The sequence below is a fragment of the Aptenodytes patagonicus genome, chromosome 1, assembly GCF_965638725.1.
Source record: "Aptenodytes patagonicus chromosome 1, bAptPat1.pri.cur, whole genome shotgun sequence".
Lineage (NCBI taxonomy): Eukaryota > Metazoa > Chordata > Aves > Sphenisciformes > Spheniscidae > Aptenodytes > Aptenodytes patagonicus.
This window is the reverse complement of record NC_134949.1, coordinates 110,464,418-110,485,770: the sequence shown is the minus strand read 5'-3', so window position 1 is coordinate 110,485,770 and position 21,353 is coordinate 110,464,418. Positions and strand designations below refer to the sequence as shown.

Genomic DNA, 21,353 nt, shown 5'->3' with positions numbered 1-21,353 from the left:
TCCTTCAATTCACAAATAATAGATAATGATTAAAACACTCATTGATTGATCAAAATTTCCCAAATGCTTCTCCAGCTGCTTTTCATTTTTGTTCATTTTAAAAAACTCCTTAGTGTTTTTCAGATAGGCCTTACTACTCACAGTTTGTATTTTTTATAAAGTGACCTGCCACCTAGACATTTGAGTTCCTTATGTTGTTCATTTCTTTTGAGACTGGCACTGCTACCATACAAGATAATGATGATGAGACAGTCTAAGGATAAAACATGTTTGGAAGGCACTTGGCATATATTATTAAACGAATGGGAAACGATCAGTTAAAGCAGCAGATGATTAGGAAGGAAGGCATATTTTACTTGCAAATGGGGCACAAGTTGGCAAGTAAACTTGAGCAGGTTTTAGTACTATTGAAATGTTATGTTAGTACTTTGTGAACATTTGCAGGATGAGTCCATGCACCAAAACACCCTTGCTATAAGGAGTGCTGGAAGATTATTTCTGTAAGGAAGAAACGGAAATACTGCTCTAATGAAGGAGATAATATGAACTTGTCAGAAATATTGTTAAATTAGTGGACATATGCTTTCTAGTTGCTGCATATCTTGTGGTAAATAAATTTAAATTTACTTAAATGTCAGAATAGTGTGTAGTGAAGACTTAGTGGAAATTCATATTAAAATCGAAGTTTAAGCTCCTTTGTTAAATATTTGATTGTGTATGCCCCACATTCTCAGCTTTTACTTTTAAAACAATAAAGTATCCAATGAAGTATATAGTAATCTTCTTCTCCCCTCATTTTATTGTTCCTGACCACTTTTCAGATCATATAAAAATATTAAATCCTCAATTTTGAGATCTGAAGATTAATTAATGGTTTATGGGTTTGTCACCCGAAGCAAAATACCTCTGTGTCTGAGGATGTGAAGGCAACCTGGAGTTGGGGAAAGCATCTGACAGGGCTAATGCTGTTGTGGTTCTACCCCTGTAAGACATGGAAGGAACTTCAGGTTTTAGAAATGAGGAAAATGGATTCGAGACAGACGTGGCAGCAAGAATCCCAAATTGTTACTGATCCTCCTCAGCATGTCCCTTCAGGTAAAAAGCCAAGACTCGGAGAAAAGGACAATGTAGGGGAAAGATGAAGAATGATGAGAAAGGGTGAAAAGAGGGATCTAAGAAATGCAGTTAAATGTCAAAGAGATCCTTGCCATAAACAAGGAAGTAAATGGAAATCCATGCTATATATTTTCTGATGGCTTAAAATCAATGCAATAAAGGTAAGAAAAAGTATAGTAGCAACAGGAAAATTAACACATTTAATATTCTATGCCACATAGATTATAACTTTTTTTTTTAAGTTAGCAGATATGTTCAGCATTGATTAAGGTTGTAAAAAACAAACTTCTAATTATTAAAAATTATGTTTCTACTGTTTGGGATTACAAAGGAGAAAAAAATTAAATCAAAAAGACATGCTTAAACTGTTGTGATTCTGTCTTTCCAAATTCTTCAGGCAGGACAGAACAGTAAATCAGGCTGTGAATTCCCCCATTACTCTAATGAGATTATAGACCCAAACTTGAAGAAATGACCTTTTGTGTTTCTCTCACATCCTTAAAATTACAGGAGAATTTGATTGAATGAGAAGAGGAATTACTGTAAAATTGCCATTCCCTCTTGCAAAGTGCGATACCAAATTATAAGAACTACGTTATTCATCAACACAAGAGGACTTTCTTTCCCTCAGCCCTGTGTTAGCACACATAGCATACACCCTGTTAGTGATCTAACATTTTGCCATCTAAAGTTTAGATGATACAACTTATTTCAGTCAGGTACAGCATATATCAAAATCTAAAATACAAACTACCTTTGACTACATTAAGGAGAACAATTTTTAATTTATGAACACTGTTAGTCATAACACTTTTCATTTATGCTGTGATATTTTTCATGGTATCTTTTCATCAAATTAATTTGTCATAACATTTATTTTGTGATGAATATCAAGACACATAATGGGCTGTGCAACGTATTTTTTACAGGATAAGTCACCCTCTGGAAGATAACAAAGAGACCATTCCATATGAGAGGGACTGCTAAACATTTCTGCCTGAACTGAGTTATTCTCCCTATCTATAAAATATGTGATACCAGTATCACACAAATGCTATGTTATTGTCCCAGCCTACTTCTCATAAAACCTTTTCTTTTCCACTGCTCCACTCACTATTCAACTGTCACATACAAGCACTAATGTTGTAGGCATTTTTATTTATATTCTTTTGTCAAAACCAACAGTTTTGCAAGATAGCAACAGTACCGCTTTTCAATCAGTTGCCCTACTTTTCCATTGGTAGTATATTCAATTTTCTGTTACATACAAATTTACCAAAGGTGATCATTTGAGATGAAAATGTTACATATGGAAACAAGGGCTAACTAAAAAAAAAAAAAAGTAGTTGAGGGGGGTGGGCTGGAGAGCAAGGAGAGACTTGACCTATGTTAAAAAGTTTGGTAATAATTTCTTTGAGACAGTCTGTTGTCCTCACTCTTTTGATTAGACAAGCTAACTTGCATTGGCCAAATGCAAAAGAGATATAATTGTATGGGTCCATGGTGGTGGACAGGAAGAGAGGAAAGAGGAAAGCAAATGGATTTTACCAGAGTGAAATCCTAGAAGGTGATAGTTTTATTTCATAGTACCAAAATGAGTTCAATTTAGCCTTTCCTACTAGCAAATATGCTCCAAGTCCTAAATCAATGAAAATGTTTGTTCCTTATACTTTATGCTCAAAATCAGAAGTATAACTAAGGCTGATGCAATCTAATGTATATATTGTGTTCCCAGTGTATTTGTTTTTCCTCCTTCAGTTGTTTGTCATGTGCCTTGGTACAAGGTTTTTTGAGTGGTGAAAAAATTAATACATGAAAGAAATTAATAAAAGGAGAAAAATACAGAACCAGAATTTGATGTTGTTAGTGAGTCAGTGAACTTGGGTGATATTTACTACATAGATTTTCATCATATAGTAGCAATATTTTTACTGCATATTTTAGGGATTTTTATTGTTCCGTAGGGAGGTTAAAGAAACAGTGCAAATATTACCTGTAGTTCTCGAATTTCAAATAGTGAACCTCAGGTGACATGGAATTATCATTGATCAGAGCACTTTCTCAACACAAAGACCAGAGGGAGAATATTCACTCTTTTGAAACAAAACGCATCTTGATATAGAAGATTAAGTACAAGGTAGTCTCATGTCTCTAGTAAACTAATGTCTCCTAAGAATTATTTTTGGAGATGCATGGTTATTTCTTAATCAACATTATTTTGTTCATGGTTTCTAAAGAAATTGGCACAGCTTTTCAGAAGGCAGAATGTTCACCTAGTTTCTAAGCTTGGGACCAGTGTTTATTTTTGCTATCTCAATTTGATTTGATAGTACTGGGAAGCTGTCACCATCTGCTTCTATCTTATGAGATTTGTCTCACCATATGAAAAATAATGGATGTGACCAGAATGTGCAGGTTGGCGAAAAAAATCCACCTGTATATGCTACTTTAATGTTAATGAAAAAGGAACAGATAATATAATGAACACTGACAAACCCTCACAAATATTTTCTCCTATTAAAAACTGAGGCTAATAAAAGTATTTTTCAAAGAAAGATATTTGTGACAAAAACACTTTTGGAACTTAGAGCATAAACTTGATGTTCTCAGAAAGCAGTCTTTTTGACTTCTAAAAGTTTTTTTGTTTTTTTTTTTTTTTAGTATATTTTCTATGACAATTCTGGTTTTTTTACAGTTTATAACAATATTTTATTGAGTAGGGAGAAAACCCATTTGAAAACCTGTTGTTGTTCATAGCTATTTTCATGTAAGAGAGATATCCAAAGACAGACTTTTTAAAGCAACCTGTACTGGTACACTGAATAATAGGGCTAAAAGGATAAAAAAAACATTAAATCCATTTTTTGCAGCAAGAGACTGAACTCCTAAACTGCCTTCTGTTTTTCACTCCACAGATTCCTGGGGCATTGGTAAATATAGGCCCTCAATAACGTTGCTTAAAAGTGGTAAGTTTGAATCTCCTTTTCAGTTTTTCCAGTCTTTTGTGCATCTGGCTACTGTGATGGCATAAAAGGAACCTACCCTCTCCAGCTTCTATATCAGAAAGAAAAAGGTGTTTCTGCATTTTTCTGCCTTTTCACTCATAAGCTGAGGCAGTGAATGTGTGTAGCAAAGACCTGAGCAGGTTATCTAGATGGGACAGCACAGTGAAACCATGTACTTGGGACCACAAAAAATAATATCTGCCTTCTCCGGTTTATTCAGTACCTTTGGGGATGAGGCAACTAAGACTTTTGGGTTCTTTCTTAATTTAACAAGTAAGTTTGTCCGATTTTAACGTTTTCTTTTTAAACATCTTTTATTAGTCTTTAAAGAAAAAAGAGGGGTCTCCAATCTTGTCATTTAACTCTTGACAGCGTGAAAACAGGTAGTCTGTTCAGATTTTTGCTAGAGCTCCATTTTAAGGTGTTTGAGCAAGCCCAATGAATGTAGAAAAGAAAAAAAACTTTAAAGGAGAATAATTGCATAGGTCTACTTGACTCTGTTTTGCAGTGTTCCTTGAATACTCACTGATTTTATTTAATGAAGATGAATTTGATTGTGGAGGTCAGTAGCATGAAGACTCAGAATTATTTTGTGTTTTGGATTTTTTTTCTCTCACTGCATGTTGTGGGTTAACCTTGTCTGGATGCCAGGTGCCTACCAAGCCGCTCCATCACTCCCCCTCCTCAACTGGACAGGGAAGAGAAAATATAACAAAAGGCTCGTGGCTCGAGATAAGGACAGGGACAAATCATTCACCAGTTACCATCACAGGCAAAACAGACTCAACTTGGGGGAATTAATTTAATTTATTACCTATCAAACCAGAGTAGGATAATGAGAAATAAAACCAAATCTTAAACCACCTTCCCCCCACCCCTCCCTTCTTCCTGGGCTCAACTTGACTCCCGATTTCTCTACCTCCTCTCCCCGAGCAGCACAGGGGAATGGGGAATGGGGGTTGCAGTCAGTTCATCACAACTTGTCTCTGCCGCTCCTTCCTCCTCAGGGGGAGGACTCCTCACACTCTTCCCCTGCTCCAGTGTGGGGTCTCACCCATGGCAGACAGTCCTCCACGAACTTCTCCAACATGGGTCCTTCCCATGGGCTGCAGTTCTTCACAAACTGCTCCAGTGTGGGTCCCTTCCACGGGGTGCAGTCCTTCAGGAACAGACTGCTCCAGCGTGGGTCCCCCACGGGGTCACAAGTCCTGCCACCAAACCTGCTCCAGTGCAGGCTCTTCTCTCCACAGGATCACAGGTCCTGCCAGGAGCCTGTTCCAATGCAGGCTTTCCATGGGGTCACAGCCTCCTTCGGGCGCATCTACCTGCCCCGGTGTGGGGTCCTCCACGGGCTGCAGATGGATATCTGCTCCACCGTGGATGTCCATGGGCTGCAGGGGGACAGCCTGCCTTACCATGCTCTCCACCATGGGCTGCAGGGGAACCTCTGCTCTGGTGCCTGGAGCACCTCCTCCCCCTCCTTCTTCACTGACCTTGGTGTCTGCAGGGCTGTTTCTCCCACATAGTCTCACTCCTCTCTCCGGCTACAGTTGCTGTTGCACAGAAACTTTTTCCCCTTCTTAAATATGTTATCCCAGAGGTGTTACCACTGTCACTGATGGGCTCGGTCTTGGCCAGCGGCGGGTCCATCTTGGAGCTGGCTGACATTGGCTTTGTCGGACATAGGGGAAGCTTCTGGCAGCTTCTCACAGAAACCACCCTTGTAGCCCCGCCGCTACCAAAACCTTGCCACGCAAACCCAATACACCGCATGAAACTGTTTTTCACAGCATGGAAAAGTTATAAAATTGCATTGTATTTGGATATAAGTAAAAAGCTTAAATATCACCTATAAAAGTATTAGCACCTGCAAAGATATCTGATTCTTAATTTAATGTATCAGTCAGAAATCTACATTAAATAAATATGAGGAAAAAAAGATAAATATATACATGGGTATAAAACCAGAAATATATACATATGCAGAAAAAGAGGATTTTACTATAAGTAGCTGGTTCATATTCAGGGTCATTCAAATGGCTTGAAGCTCTTTTACTCTCTCTCTAGTGTGTAGCATTTGCAAATGGAAAGTAAAAACAGATTGCATATTTGTCTGCTAGCACCAGCACCTGAAACAGTAGCTAAGACAAGGATGTAGCAGTAGCATCTCTATCCTCTTCACATTTCCTCCTGTCAGCTTCCTTTCTTCCTAGTAAGTTAGTCACAGAGGAGAAAATAATGTAAGAAAAATCACTTTTACATTGTGATGAATCTGTCCAAGCCACTTAAATTGGCTTTGAGTAGCACTGCTCCAGGACTGAGGGAGAAAGCAACAATAACAAATTCAGGGAAGAATCAGTTGTTCACTTGCCGCCACCTTTTCCTACCTCCCTGCTCAAAGATTTGTCATTTCTTTACATATACCAGAAGACAGACTGGATAAAAGACACCTGTTTTAATTTGGCTGAGATTCATTACTTTAGATCCTCTGAGATCCATTCAGGAAAACTCATGTTTTCTTTTCTCATCTTTTCTACCTGTTGGAAGGTAACTAGCAGTACCTAGTCCAACTTTTCCTTAGTTGCTATTCCTTTCTTAGTTAAGGAAATTAAATACTTTCAGAAAATGAAATGTCTCTGCTCATTGTACAAATAATTAGGAGCTTAATTCTCACGCCAAACTTAGCTGTGTTTTCTTCTGAGCCACTTTCGAATTCTGGTTCATCAGGCTGGGAGGAGCGCAAATGTACAGCCGACAGTGCTTGCTATATCTTCACTGTAGGTAAAAGGAAAGGAAATCTCCTTGATCCTGTTTGGTGTGTTGAGGGGGAAAAAAACCCCAAACCTGCCTACTTTAGTCCTTTCCTTCAAAGAAAAGATGTTCATGAATTCAAAAACCCACATGTAAATCTTACAGTATGCTCTTGTTTAGAGTATCCATTCAAGCTCCATTATCTTCATCTGCAACCACATTCTTGCTTTGTCAAGGCCAATAGTATGTTTTGTTTTGTTTTGTTTTTTAAATATAAATATATTGTTTTAAACAGGGGACCTTGTTATTGTAATAAAATTCATCAGTCAGATGTTTTTGTCTTCTCCTCCACAAATTTTTCCTTCTTGTTTAGAATAAAATATTTTCCTGGAAGATCTCTACTTCTAATTTGTTGCCATCTTTTCTTTATTTACATTAATATTCTGTTTACAACAATTACCCTCACTCACTCTTAGCTAAAGATTGAGGCCTGAAAAAATTGTTGTCCATGTCCCATTTCTAAAAGAACAAATCACAGTGAATAATTGACTTCAACTCCAACGTGGAAGTATTATTTCAAAGTGAATAACAATAATGATCTTTAAATTACATAACCCAATTCTTTTCTGACTTTTATATTTTCCTGTAAATCAGGAGTACATTTTTGAAAGCTATAAAGTTGCACTGCCCTTTAATTAAAAAGGTAACTGCAGAATCAGTTTTTAGTTTTAATACCTTCAGGCAGAAATAAGACACACAACCCCATTATTATAGACTCTATTTAGTTCACCTTGATAGCTGGGGGAGGCAAGACAAGGGACTGGACATAGGTCTTGCATCATTTCAGCAAGCTGACCACAATACGCATTTCCTCAGCCCCTTGGGCAGCAAAGAACTAGTTCTCTTCACCACAAAAAAGCAACATTACAACCTTCCCTCCTATCCTGTAGAGGTGACCACCTCCAGCAGAAGATCACGAGAAGGCATCAGGGGCTCTGACAGTGCTTTCCTCTCTTCTTTGGGGAAGTTTTCAGGTTAGAAGGGAGCACGCTGTGGCACAGAGTTTGTGTAGGAAAGCTGTTTTATTACAAATGTAACATTCATTGCATTTAAAATCTTCCCCTGATCCTTTTCCCCAACAAAATAAGTAAACGTAATGGTTATAAAGCCAAGTACTGAAGTTGGAAAACACTCCTGTAGCCTTCAACAACTTTATGCCTTCAGTTTTGAGCCTCTGACTTTGTTTTTTTTTTCCCTCCTATTTACTGTCTCTTTGCCTGGTTGTTCTTCCTCATGTAAATTTTAATTTCTTAGGTGTTATTCATGTCATTCCAGCATTAATGAGAGTCGGTTGCTCACTGTGGGTGGAATCACAGTGAGATTTTAGTAAATCTCACTGAGATTTTAGTAATTAACATCTCCACTGATTAAATGTGAATAGTTTTCTTTTAAAGGCTTTGGCCAACATCGGAACTTTGGGTATGATTTTGTGTGCGGAAAGGAAATGGACAAAAAAGTGTACAGAATGTAAGGGCATGGTAACTTCCCATTCTGGAGGGCAGGCTTTTGGTAAAACCATGTTTATGCACAGGACTTCATGGATGAGCACATTAGAAGTGTTTGATGAAACTGGAATTAAACTGCTTGCAGAGCCAGGTGAAATTGAAGTTTCTAGTTCAAAGGAAATTTCATTCATTCCTTCTCTCAAAAAAAAAAAAAAGAGAGGAGAGGAAAGGAGAGGAGGAGAGGAGGAGAGGAGGAGAGGAGAGGAGAGGAGAGGACTGTAATGAGAATGTAATGATATCAATTTTTCTCTTAAATATGAACTCCTTTCACACAAATTACCCAAACCTCCCCCAAGGGTATTTGAGCATTGTTTTTCCTTGCTAGCTGCTTTGTTTTGCTTTGTTTTGTTTTTTATCAATGCTCCATCCTTAGACACCAAAAACTTCTTTTGTTGTGAACACATATTGTACCATGACTGGACAATGCCCAGATAAAAGGAAAGCTGACCAAAATCTCCCAGTATGATCTTTTGTTAACATCAATATGTTGACATCAATAAAATCTAAAAGTTTATGACAGTTTTGCTTTCTGTGCCTGAGAAACTACAAAGCAGAAGACAAGCTGCAATAAGCATTTGGGTCAGGACTTGTGTCAATGGAAGCACGACAAACTTTCAAAAGAAACAGCAGGCAGTTTAGGTTAGGCTCAAAAGAGGTAACAAACAAAAAGAGGACTAGCTTTCTTGGCCTTTTGGCACAGGGACAAAAACCCTCCAGTGAAGCGTTAGGAAATTCCTATGGGGATGTATCCTAACTTAAAAGAAGGACATTTCAAATGCAATGGTTTTAAAAACAATTTAAAAGGAATTTATAACTACAAACTTGAAGCCAGACTTCTTTCTGAGATTGCATGTCAACAGATATTTACAGTATGTTGTGGTCAAGCTCATAGATGGTAGTAAAAATTCAGATTGGTAGTATGAAGGTATCATTTTAAGTATATACTTACACTTTTTTTTCCTAAAACATTTTGTAATGTTGAAATTGTATTTAATCAGAGAGGACATTTCCTGTGAAATTGAAGGCAATGGTAAGTTAAAAGAACCTCAGCTTGAGTTGGCAGAAAGCAATTTAGTTATTTTTGTAGTGCTGATGTATTGCCAAGGTCACAAACAAGACTGATTTATACAGGAAATATGAGTTAGAAAGGCTATTTAAGGGAGCTGTAAATACTTTGCTTAGATGTGCCTAGATGGATTTATTTTTTCCATTAGCTGCACTGAAAAATTATGATTTACCAGTAATCTTATTGCACAATTCAGTGATAAAAGTTTTTGATAAATTTTCTTGAAAAGAAATGATTCCCCCCATATTCTGCATATTAAACTGATATTCAGAATTAAAAAAGATGTCCTGGAAATCTGCTCACCCAAGGGACACATCTGCTAAGGAGTTCCCAGCATAACAGAAACATGAACTGAAAGGGTCAAAGAAGCCTTTTACACAGGTGGCTGTTAATGGGAATGTCCCCTGAGCATTGGATAAACAAGGATGAAACACTTACACAGCTTAAAAGAAAAATAAACTACCACACCCAGTATGCTTCTTTACCAACAACACTCTTCCAAGTGTCTTTTCGCATGATTACCTCTTCACTGTTGAGAAATGTTTCACTACTGAACCTAGCCAAATACTACCTGTAATATGGCCTATCAGTTTTTACTCATTTTCCAAAGTTTCAGTCAAAATATTTTAATTGATACATTTGAGGCAGAAAATGATAAGCGTTTGTCTCAAAAACCTTGGTGTGAAAAGATCTCCAGAGTGGAATTGCCTCTTTCATCTCCTTAGTTATTTGCTTAAAGATGGAACTCGGGTCCCAGTTTTGTGCAGCTAAAATCAATGGCAGCTGGACTGCATGGCTGGTCTCAGCAGACGAAGGAAACAAGGCACACATTCCTAACAGCACACAGCTTAAATTGTTGCCTCTGCTTCAAGTACATTATTCTCATTTTTCAAATCTTCTGCAAGTCTGGGGCAGGAGATGAGCTGGTGTGAAGGAAAGGAGATTGTCAAGTGTCCTGTTAAATGGGCCTCCCTCAGAAAAAAACATGATCACCTGGAAAAAGCCACCTCCTCCCCTCCCCAGGCTTTCCAAAATGCCCTAGAGGTAGGAAGGTCAATCTCAACAGAAATTACTGAGCAGGTGACAAGAAAGAGAGAGGCAAAACTATTTATTTAAGTTTTTAAAAGATATTCACTCCTATGGACTTCAGAAATAAGGAAATCAATGATGAATTACAGGCACATTCAGGGAGGGGAGGGAAGAAGTCAGACAAATGAACATGGCAGGAATTGTGATATGTCCATAGCAAGTAACTTTTAAATGAATAATGCAAAAATAAGCATTCTGAGGTGGATAAGGTTAGTAAAAACCTTCACTTTTATAAGTTTAGTAAAAAATAAACTTAACTCTTATGTCAAGCAAAGAAAAGTAGTCTCAAGCAGGCTAGTTAATCTGCACTATTCATAAGTTCAGTTTCAGGAAGTTAATGTTTGGATTTGGGCTTTCTACATTTAAAGCAAAAAACCAATTTTAGCCTTTTTCTTTAAAAAAATTGCTACATACTTAGCTTTAACCCCAGTAATTCAATACTTGCTTTGCATAACTGCAGTGGTAGCTGGAGCTTTACTCAAAATTACACCACCAGCATCAGAGGAAACACAGTAGGAAAGAGTCTATAGCTTCTCTAAAATGCAAACAAGGTAACTGGTAGAAAGCAAACATAAAAGTCTACAGGCTGCTAAAGTTTATTGTTTTTTTCATTACTTACACTCATTATTGATACAAGAAACTGTCACTGTAAGATTATTCTAAGGCACCTATTAACCAGTAGGCAAGACAGAAGGTCTAAATTCGTACTCCTAGCTTGTGAGTAGCAAGAAAGCATCATTCTACACAAGCCACTAAGAAGATAGTTGATCAATGACTAATTGCCACCCATAATCACTATACTGCCCAGTTATGTTATGTTATGTCTTACATCTTGCGACACTTAGACACTGAAAACTCTCCTTGAGCTCCATGAGCAAGGTGGAAAGCTGATTAAAAAAGAAAGAGGAATTTTTTTCATTGGCTCCAAAAGGACTGAATTTTCCAAAGCTGTTCCTCCTCCTTTGTTTGTTCAGGAACACAAATCAAGCACAACTAAGCTTGTGAAGTGCAAAGAATTTTAAAGTAAACCGATTGTAATGAAAACTCACTCTTCATGTTGTTTGTATGAGTTTTCCTCTCTAGCTAAGAGCATCACATACACTGACTAACATAGCTTTTAGCTAAATTCAAGACACTAGCCAAGAAACCACAAAGGACTGAAAAACCTATATGAGAAGGAGAAGGACAACAAATCAGTTAATAGTATTTTGCATCAAATCATATGTTATGCTAAAAATTTTACTGCAAAAAGAAATCTTCCTGCCAAAATGTCTGTGACGTATTCCTGTATTAGATAGTATTCTTTCTTAGAAGAAAATGTTTTTAGGGGAAAATGGGGAAAAAAACAAGAGCAATGACAATAAATAACTTGAATTAATTTTCCACTTTTTTTCTTTCCCATAGCTCCTCTCTGAATGACATTTCCATTTCTTCAGTACCCGCATTCCCACTCTTATGTTTTCTTTTACTGTTGCTGTTGTGATTTTTTCCTCACATACATTACTCTCCATTCAATAGACTCTGTTTTCCTCCCTGAAAACCGCTTACACATAACACAAAAATTCCTGCAATGCCTTTGAATTCTGGGGTGGACAACACTGAGTAGTCAGTGGGTAGCACTGGTCTCAGAGGTGACCATGCCCTAACAGGAAATGAGAAAAGGACATCCAACATTTTTCTACCACAAGAGGAAAAATTGAGGTCACTACTCTACTTGAGAATTGTGATCTTTTGGCAAAAAAAATCCCACACAAGATTATAATTCATCTAGTATAAACATGAAGGCAATTTCCTCTCTATAAAATTGCTTTTCTATTTCCTCAGAATTCACAAAATTATTCCAAGGCTGACGTTCTGGGGAGGTGGCAGGTCACAGGTACTTTTAATTCCAATGTAAGTAAATATAAAAAGGGAAAAGCAAATAAATCCTTTGTTTTCTTGAAGAAAGTAAAATTACCAGGAGACCAGTTGAACTGGAAAAATGAAAACCAGAAACAGTCCTTTGAGAGCCAATAACTAAGGTTTAAAATGCAAAAGTCTTATATTGCCGTAGCTGATCCATTACTGATACTGAGACAATAGGTCTGCTTGCTGTTATTTTTGATTCATGACAATGAGTTTTCTGCTCTTAGTTATGACCCTTTCTGGGACCATCCTCTTTAATTTTATAAATTGCGAATATTTCTCAGGGCTTTGCCTGTTCAATCCTGAAGGAGCATGGTAAAGGGCACTAGAGGAAAATCTCTTGTCCAGGATCATTAAAAAATCTCCCTCAAGCAGATTAAAAAAAAGAGTATATGTTTACTGGAACTCCAGGGATCTTGTTTGGTGCCAGAAGCATATCATTGAGAAGCTCTTCTTAGTGTAGACTTGAACAAATTGGAAAGCAAGATGCTGTAGTAACACACTTCTGATATAACAAATTGCTCTTTATTTAAAATTACTTTTTAAACACGAATAAGATTTTAAAGCCTGTCAGAGATGGCATGCAAAGATAAAAATAAAGAAGTGTCAGGAACAAAAATGTTCTTTTTCTCTTCCTCTGAATTAATTTGCATGTCAGTCAAAAAATCTGTCAATGCATATACAATATAAGCAGTATGATTTACACTACTAAAAGAATAAGAAAAAGGAACAGAAGAACTGAAGAAGAGGAAAACGACAGCTGTGATGAGCAAGGATTCTTCCCAATCTATAGTATGTATTCAACTATAACAATACACCCAAAGATGGTGAAGAAATGATGACAGAACTGTCAATTATAGCTGAGCAGAGTGTAAACAGAGACACAAAAATCTGCTGAGCAGAATTGACAGCGGGTGGTAGGGCTTCTCTGTCGACCCGCTCCACCAGCCAGAGAGCAAACCCTGTTGAGCAGCAAGGATCCCACTCCCTTGTGGCAGCCCTCCCAGGCTAACAAAGCAGTGGTGGGAGCAGCTCTCAGCAGAGAAAAGGCTAGAATAAATGAGGTCCTAATGGGACAGAGTAGACACAGAAGGTGTTGGCTGAGATGTAAATCAGATTATTGATTGCTACATTTCAAATTCATCTGAACCCTACTAAAGGAATGAGTTGGGACCCTAATTCAAGGTCTTGTTTTCCCAAGTGAAGAAGAGGTAGAGATTCAGCTTGTTTAGAGGTTTTTGCAGCCTGTTTAGAGGTGTCTTTCAAATAAATCTTTAATTTGAATCATAGAATCATAGAATCATAGAATCATTGAGGTTAGAAAAGACCTCTAAGATCATCGAGTCCAACCGTCAACCCAACACCACCATGCCCACTAAACCATGTCCCTAAGCGCCTCATCTACTCGTCTTTTAAATACCTCCAGGGATGGGGACTCAACCACTTCCCTGGGCAGCCTGTTCCAATGTTTCACCACTCTTTCAGGAAAGACATTTTTCCTAATATCCAATCTAAACCTCCCCTGCCGCAACTTGAGGCTGTTTCCTCTTGTCCTATCGCTTGTTACTTCGGAGAAAAGACCGACACCCACCTCGCTACAACCTCCTTTCAGGGAGTTGTAGAGAGCGATGAGGTCTCCCCTCAGCCTCCTTTTCTCCAGCCTAAACAACCCCAGTTCCCTCAGCCGCTCCTCAGAAGACTTGTTCTCCAGACCCCTCACCAGCCTCGTTGCCTTTCTCTGGACATGCTCCAGCACCTCAACGTCCTTCTTGTAGTGAGGGGCCCAAAACTGAACACAGGATTCGAGGTGCGGCCTCACCAGGGCCGAGCACAGGGGCACGATCACTTCCCTACTCCTGCTGGCCACACTATTTCTGATACAGGCCAGGATGCCATTGGCCTTCTTGGCTGCCTGGGCACACTGCCGGCTCATGTTCAGCCGGCTGTCGACCAACACCCCGAGGTCCTTTTCTGCTGGGCAGCTTTCCAGCCACTCTTCCCCAAGCCTGTAGCGCTGCATGGGGTTGTTGTGGCCGAAGTGCAGGACCCAGCACTTGTCCTTGTTGGATCTCATAGAGTTGGCCTGGGCCCATGGATCCAGCCTGTCCAGGTCCCTCTGCAGAGCAGAGGGAAACTTTCCTTCATAAAAAAATCATTCTGTTTTTCAGCATTCAATGTGATGAGTACCAGGAGGTAAATGAGTGCTGTTTACAAATACCATTAATAAAGATAAAGTTACCTTTTAATCAAATCCCACAAACCTCTATTTGGAATCTGAAATCAGACTAACTTCAGGCTTTGCACGTACGAAGAACAGTATCGGCTTCCCTTCAGTTCCCGTTAGGTCCACCTCGAATGTAACCAGCACCTCTGCACAATACATAAGGTGGGACAGAATTCAGTGTCATCATTGTCCTAGGAGAAAGGAGCAGCAGTGAAGAGGTGGAAAAAAACCCCCAACAAACCAACACAAAAATCTTTAACATCACTTTTGACTCAAGAAGAAGCATCTGCAACCGATTGCATGCAGAAGGAAGATCTGTTGAATATTGAGTTCCTATTTTTTACATGTATTCACATACTGAAAATAATTGTACTCCAAATATGGATTTGAAGGTTCCAACCCAGGCAGCCAGCATTGCCAGCACACTGGGCTGGCATTTTAAGTTATAGGTAACACTGTGAAAAGTGAAACATGTTAAACATTGTTTCTCTCAGCCATTAAGATTTCATCATTCTGAGCTTGTTGCTCAGAGAAAGGCATCCAAGCTTTTCTTCCACAAACCAGCAAGGGATTGTCTTATCAGTCAAATTCTGTCTAAAGAAATAATGTTTCTTGTGATGTTGTTCTTAATTCATTTCACAACACTCAGCCTTTATATGGGAGATGTAGTTTCATTCCTCTGCCTTGACTCAGCAGTCTCAAACCCCCATTCCCAACCTGAGAATGAACTGCCTTACTCTGTCTGCCATTCCAGACTTCATAGAAAAGACTTAGATTCTTTTGCTGATGTTTTTGCAGAATGGATAGACTGTATCTTTAGGGCAGAAAAGCTATGGGTAAGGATATCAAGGAATTCACCAGGAAATCGAAGGTACCTGATTTTCATTCTCTGCTCCAGTGCCTTTTGAAGATTTTGTACTAAGTAACTTATGAATAAAATACAAATACTATTGCTGAATCCCATGGGAACTAAAGAGCTCCACCATACCAGATCAGTTTGTGCATATTTGCTTTTTTCTTCTTTCTCTTAGTGTGCTAATTTTGTCAACAACAGCAAAAAGTTAAACTTACTGCATGGTTGATAAGGCACACTACTGAACAGCAAGACATGGAAGTTTGTTCCCATAACGTTAAAGTTACTGCTCTAAAAGCTCAGTTATTATATTAAAAAGGTAAAGGAAATGCAACTACTGTCTCTTTTTTCAACTCTGAATGCTTTTTTGCAGTTCTGTTCCATGATCAGAGAGATGCCTAAAGTGCCTATTCTCATAGGATTTAGGCATTAGTAGCTCAGCGTGAAGCTACTCAGCCTCAAGTGGACTCAGACCTCTGTGCCAGGCAGAAGACTTTGTGGTGTCTAATACAGAGGCATCTGGGCATTTTTCATGCTCCAGGGCCAGAAGGAAGGGGTTGCTGAGGACCCCACCTTTGACCTTCAACATTTTGAAAGCAAGCAAGATTGTGGTCTTGTAGCAATAGAATAGCAAAGCTCCATATGCATCTCTCTGGTAGCAAATGTGATTTTATTTTAAAAGAAAACTGTTTTCACTCACAGTCTTTCACACCAGTGGGCATGTGTCCAAGTGATCCTGACATCTGGGCTTCCTTGGGACGATGTGGAAGAAGAGGGATGGTTGTTATCAAGGCTTTATTATGTCTTCTGGATTGTTTTGAGGTTGGTGATCATGTGCTGGTTTTGGATGTGCCTTTTTTGGCACAGTCTTTCAGAGCTGATGGTGATTAGGAAGTTTTGCCTCTCTAGCTTATCTCACCTCCATGAGCCACTATCTTCTGCTTACTGTTTCATCTCGTATCTGGGTGTCATAAGGCTTCAGTCATGTCTCACCTTCTTACCACTGCTTCCTGATGGCTTGAGTCTTTTGAGCAAACTGTCCTCTTCCTAATCCCAGAGGTGCTGAGAAGCTGCATGGAAATGTGCCCAGATCTTGACAACCTACTAATGTAGGTGTTGTCCAACTGTGCCATTCCTACATCCCTTCTTCTGGTATTCCTGCCTGGTGTTTCCACAGTCATTCAGATAGTCCCACTCGTACCTATTTTAGTGTTTGCATTACAGATCTCTTCAGTGTGAGGTCAGAAATGATGACTCAGATAATCAGGTCCCTTCTGTGGATGTCCATTTTACTGTGAAATGAAGCACAAATATGGTTTTTAGGGAATCAGAAAGGATGACTAATTAGAAAGAAAATGGCATTGCTTTTATGCCTTCTTCATTAGACCATTCTTGATTTTAGAGACTTGAATAATTCAGTCATCAATAATAAATTCAAAAGAGGGTGGAGTTAAAAGATGCAGGCAGGGCGAGTTTCCTGCAAGTAAGGTTTATAAATGAATTCAAATCAGTGAGAGTTCTGTTATTGTCATGTTAGTGTTTCATGACATAGGCGAGTCCTAATCTCTCCAGTTTCCCCATTGTGGTGACAGACGCTAGGTCTGGCAAAGGAGCACAAGTGCATATTAAAATGCTGCTACAATTGACAGTGCAAACACAGTCTAAGAGACTGGACCACTGGTCTGGATGGCAGTAGATGCAGTACCCCAAACAGAATTGTTGAGAGTGAAAAAAATGAATAAATAAATAAATAACTGTTCCTATGTTGTATAAAATACAGATACTTTGATGTGATTTATGGCAAAGATAAATAGTGGGAATGCATAAAACACTGAAATTATTTCTTGAATATTTCTCTTTCTGCTTCCTAATGCTCAGCAGGTTGCTACATCTGTTTTTTTCAGGCTCTCTCACATCCCACATAAAAACTCACTACAAATTTATTTTCAATCCTTTCAGCTCTGACTTTCCTTTTTTTCCTGGAACATATTTTCCTCCTATGAAGTGTTGTTTTGCTGAATTGAAATGTTCAGGTAAATGCACTGATTTTTTTAAAAAGAAGCATTTTCATCATGCTGAAACCAGGGTGCTGTCATTTTAAAAAATGTTGATTTATTACTATAAAATTTTAAGTATATATTTAAAATAAAAAAAAAATAATTTAAAGCTTCAAAGAACTTGAAAGTAAGATGGATTTGGATTTTTTTTTTCTTTAATTTTAAGATAGTATCACATTTTCATTTTCAGGAAATTTCCAATAAAATGGAAAATCTGATCTCGTCAGCTCTACTTATTCTCAGTTATTTTACAAACTTTGATCCAAACTAATAGGTAGCTATATTAGGTTGGGCTTTGTGAACTTACATATTAAGTTAGGGCATCTAAATTGGTCTTTTGGGGTCTTGCTAAGGAGCTTATATTCAAAATTTGGATTCCTACAGGACCAGTAAAGCAACAGCTACACAGGTAAGTAACTGTGCTACAATCAATTTTTTCAAAAAAAATAAAGGAATTACTTGTGTGACTAAGTTCAGGTATGTCAATGCAACATCATCACCTTTGTTATGAATTTGAATGCACACAATTAAAAAAGATAAGAATTATGATTACTGTTACAACTGTAAGTCAAATAAATATCACATGTAAATATATTTTAATTTTAGAGCCATGTGAACTCTACAAAGTTTTGCTCGGGACCATAATCTTAATGTGAAAAATAGATTCACCAAAGCTTTTTGTGTCTCTTCCTTGCCTGCTTTATGGGCCAAATCTCTAAAACTATGGAAATTTCCACCAATTTCAAGCACATGAGAACTTGTTCACTATAAACACATACGTACAGAATTTTTACCAGCACAGGCCCATTTACATGCCACAGAACAAGAGCATTTCTTGTCCTCCCTTGATAGTCCTTCAAACAGCAAATCCTCTGCACAAAGTAAGAATGGTTTCTAGGGATTAATTCCACTCTAAGACCTATTTTATTGAATTATACAGTTATTTTATGCAAAGGCTGAGCTGCCACACTTGAAGAAGCCGAACTTTGAGATTCATCACCTATCCATATAGAAACCACTTACTCAAATGTGTTGAATTTATCAATGTTCATTCCATTAATGCATACCTTGGCAAGGAAACAAAATATATACACGAATATTGGGGAAAAATTCTTAAAGTATGCTCTTTTGTAAAATAGGTCTGATAGTTAATGAGTTAAATCTAGCCCCAAATACACACAAATATATGTAGCTTGAAGCAAGACTTACGTTGAAGTCAGCAGGACTACTCAGCATGCAGTCAGGTATTTAAGTATGAGGACCTTGCTGTTTTGGGATTAGAGCTGCAACTCAGAAAGGAAAAAAAGTATGAATTGCCTTTTCTTTATTCCAAGGATTAATTAAAAAAAAAAAAAAAAAAAAAAGTCAATTTGAAAGCCATGGCATTTTGATCAAGAATAAAACAGCACAGATCAAACATGTTTTGTTTACATGCTTGTACTATGCTGCCTGAAGATGAATACGGTTACATCAGCTTGCAGTGAACACATGCCATGACAAGATACTGTGATTTCAGTACTGATCTTAAAAGGAAATATTGGTGAGTTTGTAGCAAAAGTCTAAGTCAGTCAACGTAGATTTCTAAGTTTACACTTTCTGCCTGACCAGATGTTTGCCACCTACATAGAGCACCTGGTAATCTGTCACTTTACTTATCCTAACCATTTTAATAAAGTTGTTAAGAACACTGTATTTGAACAACTGAGAAGTTGTTACAATGGTACTTCAGTTCGTTGGCAATTTTAAAAATCCCTCAAAAAAGATAACTCTTTTAAGAAGTGATATATCACTTCTAAGAGACTTCCAGGTAAGTGGGCAATGACAATTATCACTGCCACACTGTACTGTAAATAGAGCACTGTACAAAATAAAAATGGAAGTCCAAATACACATACTCACTCTCTCTCTGTCTCTCCATCTCAGATCATCACATATCAACACAGATTATTTTAGTACAACAAACCAGAAATGCATCCACAATTTAGGGGAAAGGGAACAAACAGCTGGTACTCTGAACGAACCAGGGGTTGAGAGGAAACAAGTGAAGGACAGGATCATACAAAATTAATATGAACACTAGCATTCATGCAGAGGGGAAAAAAGGCTCAACTCAGAAAGTCTCTAAAATATCCACATTTATCCATTTTATCTGCTTTGAACTACAGAGGGCTTGCTCATTGCTGGGAATCCACCTTGCACTCCAAAAGAACTAAAGTACATCTCCAAACTCTTGTTTTAAATTAGAAGAAAGATTCCTTCTGGAATCAAGTGCTAATCCTATCTTTGATCATCTGACTTTTTTTCTTACACATAAGTAAAGGATAAAAATGGAAAAATCAAATATAGAACAATTATCTGCTTTCCTGCTGCCATCCTTAGAATTTAGCATATTGCTATTTTGGATAAAGAAATAAAGTTGCAAAGCCAAATATGAATCACAGTAAGGACCTTAGAACATATTAATCACCATACTTAAGATGCAACACATTTACCCTGTGATGTTTCTTTCAACCAACTAGTCATTTAAACACTTTTTTTCAGAGGATGGACCCTTTCATAAAATAATCCATGAACAGCAATGCAAAAAGCTTTCTGAGAGGAATTTAAAAGGCATTGTTTTTAATTTTTTTTGCCTAGCATTTGCAGTAAATATATCTACTTTGTCTTCATGTCAGATAGAAATCAAGGTATGTTTTCCTTCCAGTATCATAACCAGCATGTCTTGATTCCATAAGAAACTAGAGCCCTTATTATAATAGGAATGCTTAAAATGGCTTGGCAGGGGGAACATACCCTGTGAAGAAGATGCTCCCCATCCAAGGTCAGCATTGAAGAGGAGGAAGAGATGGCATTGTGTACGCATTTCCTCAGGTTATGTAAAAGAAAAAAGCAATTCATGTTGTATTCTGCATGATTCATTAAGTGTGTCTTGAGAATACCTTTGAAAGGAAGGAGATGAGGGAAAACTTTGTTTTGATCATTGGGGAATCTTAACATTAAAAATGCATCACAAAGTACAGTCAGATGTGTACTTAGCAGTTTGAAAACCTCAGCTGCAGCCCAGCTTTGGACGTAGGTATGTGAATCCTGACAACATTGCAAACTGGGTGATCAAATATCTTGTTGGATATAGCCCGTAATAATACACACAATTAACTAAAGAAGTAAAATCGAGAAATATTAAAATGACCTCTGATTTTGAGAAAATTTCATCTGTGGAGAACCATACAACAATATGGCCACAAGGCAGACTAGCAGAACAATTCCAACTCACATTTTTTGTCGACAGAGTCAAAACAAGGCATCCAGTTATCTTGTGTGATCCTTTGCTTCATGTATTAGCTCTAGCAGCATATAGAAATGATGAGTTTTACAAAGGAATTTGAATCAAAAGGGAGTCTGATTTCCACATAAATTGCAAGTGTAACAGCTGGTTTGGAAGGTGGAATATTCTCTTCTGCTATGAATTTATTGAAGTTTTGTTACAAGTTTTACCACTGCTATTCTTGTCTTTCTAAATCCTGAGTGTGTTCCTGACTCCCAAATTCACAGACAATGCTTCAAAGACAATGCTTTAAAGAACACTAGCGCAAGCCATTTTTAAAGTTTCATAAGAAGAAATTAATTTCTCTGTACTCCCTACCATTCTGTATTGAAGGGCATCATTATGTGGTAGTTTTACATGCAGCGAGCTTTAAAAAAATAATCATGATAATATGCAA

At 37.8% G+C, this 21,353-nt stretch overlaps 1 long non-coding RNA gene across 1 annotated transcript; it reads right to left on the bottom strand.

Annotated features, from left to right (window-relative positions):
- Positions 1-14,705: 14,705 nt before the first annotated feature.
- On the bottom strand, positions 14,706-18,910 carry LOC143155879 (uncharacterized). Its single transcript, XR_012994490.1, has 3 exons — positions 18,841-18,910; positions 16,275-16,866; positions 14,706-14,912 (listed from the first exon to the last, which is right to left on the bottom strand). It is a non-coding gene; the product is annotated as an uncharacterized LOC143155879 (long non-coding RNA).
- Between the last annotated feature and the right edge of the window lie 2,443 nt (positions 18,911-21,353).